The sequence below is a fragment of the Notolepis coatsorum genome (genome assembly GCF_963971535.1).
Source record: "Notolepis coatsorum genome assembly, chromosome: 13".
Lineage (NCBI taxonomy): Eukaryota > Metazoa > Chordata > Actinopteri > Aulopiformes > Paralepididae > Notolepis > Notolepis coatsorum.
In genome coordinates this window covers 22570996-22576493 of record NC_140177.1, presented here as the reverse complement: position 1 = coordinate 22576493, position 5498 = coordinate 22570996, and positions in this window count along the sequence as shown.

The following is a 5498-nucleotide window of genomic DNA, read 5'->3' as shown; positions in this document are numbered from 1 at the left end:
TGACTGGCCCGCGTCTCATGACCTCCCCTTGACCACCGCGGGGCCTTTTTGTTGTCGCCCCCGGGGCGTGTTTTTGTCCCCGCTCTGCGTGGTTTGTTCACGAGCAGCTCCATGAGGGCCGTTAGAACAGCCTCCATTTAGCCAGTATTTCCTGGGCTTAGCCCGGTACGGCAGGCAGGCAGGCAGGCAGTGGGTTAAATTAATGCCAGAGAGAGAGAGAGAGAGTGGAACAGACAGGCACTAGAGTGTGTATTTATAGTGTGTGCAGGTGCGAGAGCGCGAGGTACTGTAATCTGGCGCTCACATTCTGTTCTGTTTGTGTCTGAGCAAGGGAGAAGCCCCCGTCTCTCCCCCTGTGTTTAACTTGGTGCGTGTGTGTGCGCCGGAAATACCGTCTGCTGTCTCGTCTAGCGCCCTGCACTGCATTCCTGCCCCCCCCTCCTCCCTCCCCCGCCGCCCCTACCTTCTTGGCTCATGGCACTTGTCTTAGTGGACTTTGATTTTTAGAGCAAGCTCAGGACATTCTGTTTTAATAACAGGGATCATGTCCCAGACCACAGACATCACTCCCAGCAGAGTCGCTTAGTTTAGCCAACAGTGGAAGACAGCGGCTTTTTTAACCAGGCGCAGGGCTTGACATTAAGGCTTGTCCTATTGTCCGGGACAAGTAAAAAAAAGTATAAAAAAAATATATATATATATATATATTCCCCAAACGAATAGTAACGTTATTCCATCTGATCAGAAAGTGCCTGTCTCACAGTGTCACACTGGAAACTCTCAATCTCTGTACGTCAATATTACTTAGTTGTCCCGGACAAGCGGCGAGCGTCTTCTGAGTGCTCGCTTAGTTGCCACTGACAGTGGCACGAGACCCGCGAAAATATCAGAATGTTTAATAAAAGTTGGTTGTTTTGTTGTTACCTGTTGATCTAATGTGCCTATTAAAAGAAATTATTTCAAATAAAAATACAATTATTTATTTGAATGGTGTTATTTATGGCAATAACAACTATACCGTAATAACAACTATACCATAATAATAACAACAACTATATAACTATATTAGGCGTAGACCAGGGTTTAACCCCTGGTCGTCAAGAGAGAGGGGAGGTGAGGAAGATGAGCTGGTGCTGATGGGGAGTGAAGATGAGCTGGACGACTGATCATAAAGTATATAAACCCACAGACACACAAATGCACACACACACTGTTTTAAGTTATTAAATCATAATAAATCTCTTGTCGGTTTTATACATTTTTTTTAGTCCTTTATTTTCACAAGTACATTTCGGACGAGTAAGTTTAGCTTTTCGGACACGTAAAATATCTGTAAAAAGTTAATGTCAAGCCCTGGGCGGCCCCTATTCGTGTCACTGTTGGGCTGTTGTGGAAAAACACCATACAATAAATCTAATAAATAAAGGTGTATATATATAATATATATATATATATAAAAAAATCTTTATGTGGATGATGTGGCTTCCACTCCTTGTCTCACGTCTGTGTGCGTAATGATGAGCGGCTAACTGGAGGCTGGTCTGACACATCTCTGTCTGGCTGTGTCTGACACCTCCCCCCCGGCCCTACCCGCTCTCTGCCGCGCTCCCCTTTCAGGTGCTCTCCTCACTGGGGGATTTCACCGCCTGTGTGTGTGTGTGTATATATATATATATATATATATATATATATGTGTGTGTGTGTTTTTCCCCTCGCGTCGTCAACTCCTGCTCGTCCCGAAGTGGCTTATTTTTTCTTTAAACGTTCGGTTCCCCAGAGTTTTTTTCTCGACTGGGTAGGCGGTTGGTTGCGTTATACCGATTTGTGGAAGTGAAATTCTCCCCCTTTATTATGCAATCGCGTTGTGTCCGACTGTCCGTGCGGGAAGACTGAGCGTGAACGTGAATTCCTGGAAAGGGCAAACTGGTGTTGCGAGACTTCAGGAAGCAGGTGACTTTGGCGGCGGAAGAGGAAGCAGCCCTGCTGCCAGAGAGCGGATGGATGAGTGTGTGAAAGGTGAAAGGTCAGCGGCCAGGGAAGGAGACGACCCACTGCCGGCCCTCCTCTCCCCGCCCGCCCGGGACACTGGGGGTTCCCTTTCAAATCCCCCCCCACCCCCTCTCTCCCCTGTGTGCGTGTGGAAATGGAAGTGTGTGTGTGTGTGTTTGTGTATGCAGGAAGTGAGATAGACGGACATGTCTGTCACCCTGAACATCCTCCAGACTCCCAGCATCCAGCTACCCCCCCCCCCCCCACCCCACCACCTCTGTATTAGTAGGGTGACTCATCCTTTCCATACCCCAGTGGATGTTAGCCGGTCAGGCAGCCAGTCAGCCAGTCAGTCCTGCATACCTTCAGAGAGAGAGAGAGAGAGGAGAGGTTGGCCTGGTGTGTTGGTTTAACCCCTCGACTCCAGACCCTCTCTCTCTCCCCAGCAGCCCGTATTTACACGTGGTGTCAATGTGCACATTGAAAGGCAGTTCAAGGTTTTCCCAAAGAGTTTGGGGGGGGGGTGGGGGGCTCTGGAGAATAAGAGGCACAAACAAGAGAGAGCCTTCTGGAGGTTTTCTCTTCCAGCCCTGGCTTCTCCTCCGAGTCGCCGCTGGTCCCACATCCTGCCGGCAGTGTTTGGTCTGACGGGGGCCAGTTAAACGTCCAAGACTCTCCCACACCGTAAAGCGGCTCTTTGTGCCCCGAGGCAGCGTTTACCTAGCTGCCTATCCCCGCAGTGTCAACAGGGCTTTAGCCAGACAGACGCCACCAATAACAGGACTGCTAAGGTGCCGACGGCTTATCTCGGGGGAAGCTGGTCTGGTGACCAGGGGGAAAAAAACAAAAGAGTTAATTTGGCCTTCAAGAGATGAGACGACGTTGTTTAACTTTCCTCTTAGACAACATGTGTGTCGTCACATTTTGGTAGGAGATGTTCTCTCTCTCCCCCCCTATCTCTTATGATTAGAGGGAACATAGAGAAATTCTCTCTTGATGATCTGGCCTCTCTTGTGAAACATCTGGGTAGCTGGAGGGACATTTAGTCTTGTTTGGGTATTGGTGTTTACACGGACGCTAGCCTGTCATCAGACAAAAAGCCACGGCGATGACACACCGGCGATATTACAGGGAACTTGTCCGTGACGAAACCCCACCCCCCCCCCCCCCCCCCCCCTGTTAGATAGTGATCTGACTTGGCTCGTCTGCTTAATCATCGAGGAGCGGAGCAGTCCTCCATGTTGCTCAATGGCTCGTCTGCCCCTGTTCTGCGTGTAGCCTGGTGTTGGACCCTGTGTCAACAGTGTCAGACGGGGAGAACAGGCCTCCTCTGTCTGCCTCCCGGCCGCGGCTGAGACAGCGGCTGTGGTGCAGACGGCAGACAGCTGCCTTCTCAGCCAGCTTCCTCTATTTGCTATTTGGAAACCAGTGACTTCATTAACCGCAGACCCAGCGCAGCTGCACTCTGCCTGGCTGGCCGTCTGTCTGCTCTGTCCGTCTGTCTTGTCATTATCTTTGGCTTATCTAATTGGATTTTGCGTGCTGCTCATCGTTCACTGTTTTAGTTCTCTCACTCTCTCTTCTCTCTCTCTCTCTGTCCTCCTCTCTCTCTCTTTATCTCAGTCCTACTACCCCCTCCTCCCTCTGTCTCTCTGCTTCACCTCCTCCTCACACAAGTCTCTCTACCCTTCACCTCAGAGTACTGACCGATTGCCCCATGTGTGTCCTTTACATACCTTACAACCCCCCACCCTACACACCTACAACACCCCCCCCCCCCCCCCCACCCCCACACGCCGACAACACTCTCACCTCACAACACACATCTCCCAACACCCCCCACACACACACACACCACACCTGCAAACACCCCCCCCCCCCCCAACCCCACACGCCCAATTAGTGCACAAGTAACAAAAGAAAGCAGCCCAACGACCCGATAAGTCGATCGTTACATAAGCGAAATGGACCACTTGTGTGCATCTGCTCGGCGGACGAGAAGACGGCGAGTAACGATCGGGTCTCCGACCTTGATGGATGTGGCGAGTCGCCCGGTGACACTGATGCTGGAGGGGGGGGAGGGGAGGAGGGGGAGAGAGGAGGCTCAGTCACACAGGGGTGCAGTCAGGCGCAGACGGTGTGTTGTGTTAAGATCCCGTCTTTGTGCTCAGACATGTGCAACTGTCTCCCAAGCTAACCCCCCCCCCCCCCCCCCTACCCTTCCCTTCACACACTTACCTCTGACCCGCCTGGTGTTACTCAGACAGACAGACAGACAGACAGACAGACAGACAGACAGACAGACAGACAGACAGACAGACGTGGTGCAAACTGTGGTCAGGACACATTCAGAAGGGAGCAGGTGGAGGGCAGAGAGGGAGGAGGGTGGTGGTTCAGTTTAGGACAGTTGTCTCCCTCTGTTGCCCCCCCCCTCCCTCCCCCTGTCTCTCTCCCTCTCTCTCTCTTTCTCTGTCTCTCTTTCTCTCTGTCCAAAACACACCATGGCCACATTCAACAGCCTGTTCTGTTCCGCCTCTGTTCTTTCTGCCTGGGCCTCCTCTCCTCTCCCAGGGTGGAAAAATTAACCTCACAAGACCCTGGCTGTAGCGAAACATCTAGTCTGGAACAACCCTCCTGCTTGCCAATCACGCGGCCGGCTGGCTCGCGTTTCCCCCCCTCAGACGACCCCCTCCCTCCCTCCCTCCCTCCCCTCTGCATACCTTCTATGTCTGTTTGCGTTTTTTTTCATTTGCCTTCTTCCCCACAAAACCACTCAAACGCAAACAATTATAAACAATTACAACGGCCCGGCCGGAACGCAGAACCCGGAGCGCCACAGGGTCGATCTCCGCGGGTCCCGGGGCGGACGAGCCGGCACGTAGTTGGCACGCGGGAGACTTGAGCTCTGTGCCTCGGCCTGTGATCGCTGGCTATTGTAAAGAGCTAATGGGGCCCCGCTAGGTGGGAGGGGCTTAGCCGAGAGGGGGCCTCTGTATGTCTCCGCCAGGTCAGCACCAGTATCACGCTCCACGGCAGCTTCAGAGTGGCAGAGGAACGCCAGTGCCTTTCAGTGCCCTCGCCTCCAGACGCCTCCCGTCAGCCACCGGGAGGGCGTGCGATCTCGTGTACGTGAGATTAGAACATCTCCGAAGGTAAGCGTCGACAGCTGGCCCTGCCGACCCGCTGGAATAGTGGTTATGGAGAAAACCGTAAACACCTGAAAAGGGTTCAATACGGATCTGGAGTCGAGATTTCAAAACTCCCGTCGACTTCGGGAGTCTTGACTCATGGCTCTCGCTTTTCAAATGAGAATTTCACGAAGACCCGGAATAGAAGAGAGTCGTACGCGGCCTGTTATTCACAGTCACGCTTGCTCCCAGCAGGGGAGACGATGCGTAAGTGGGCATGAGACGGGAGGCAGAGTCACGGCAGTGGAGAGAGAGAGAGAGAGATGTAGGCCAGGCTAAGATACTACAGAGGACACTCTGCCAACGTCTGCCAGAATTAAC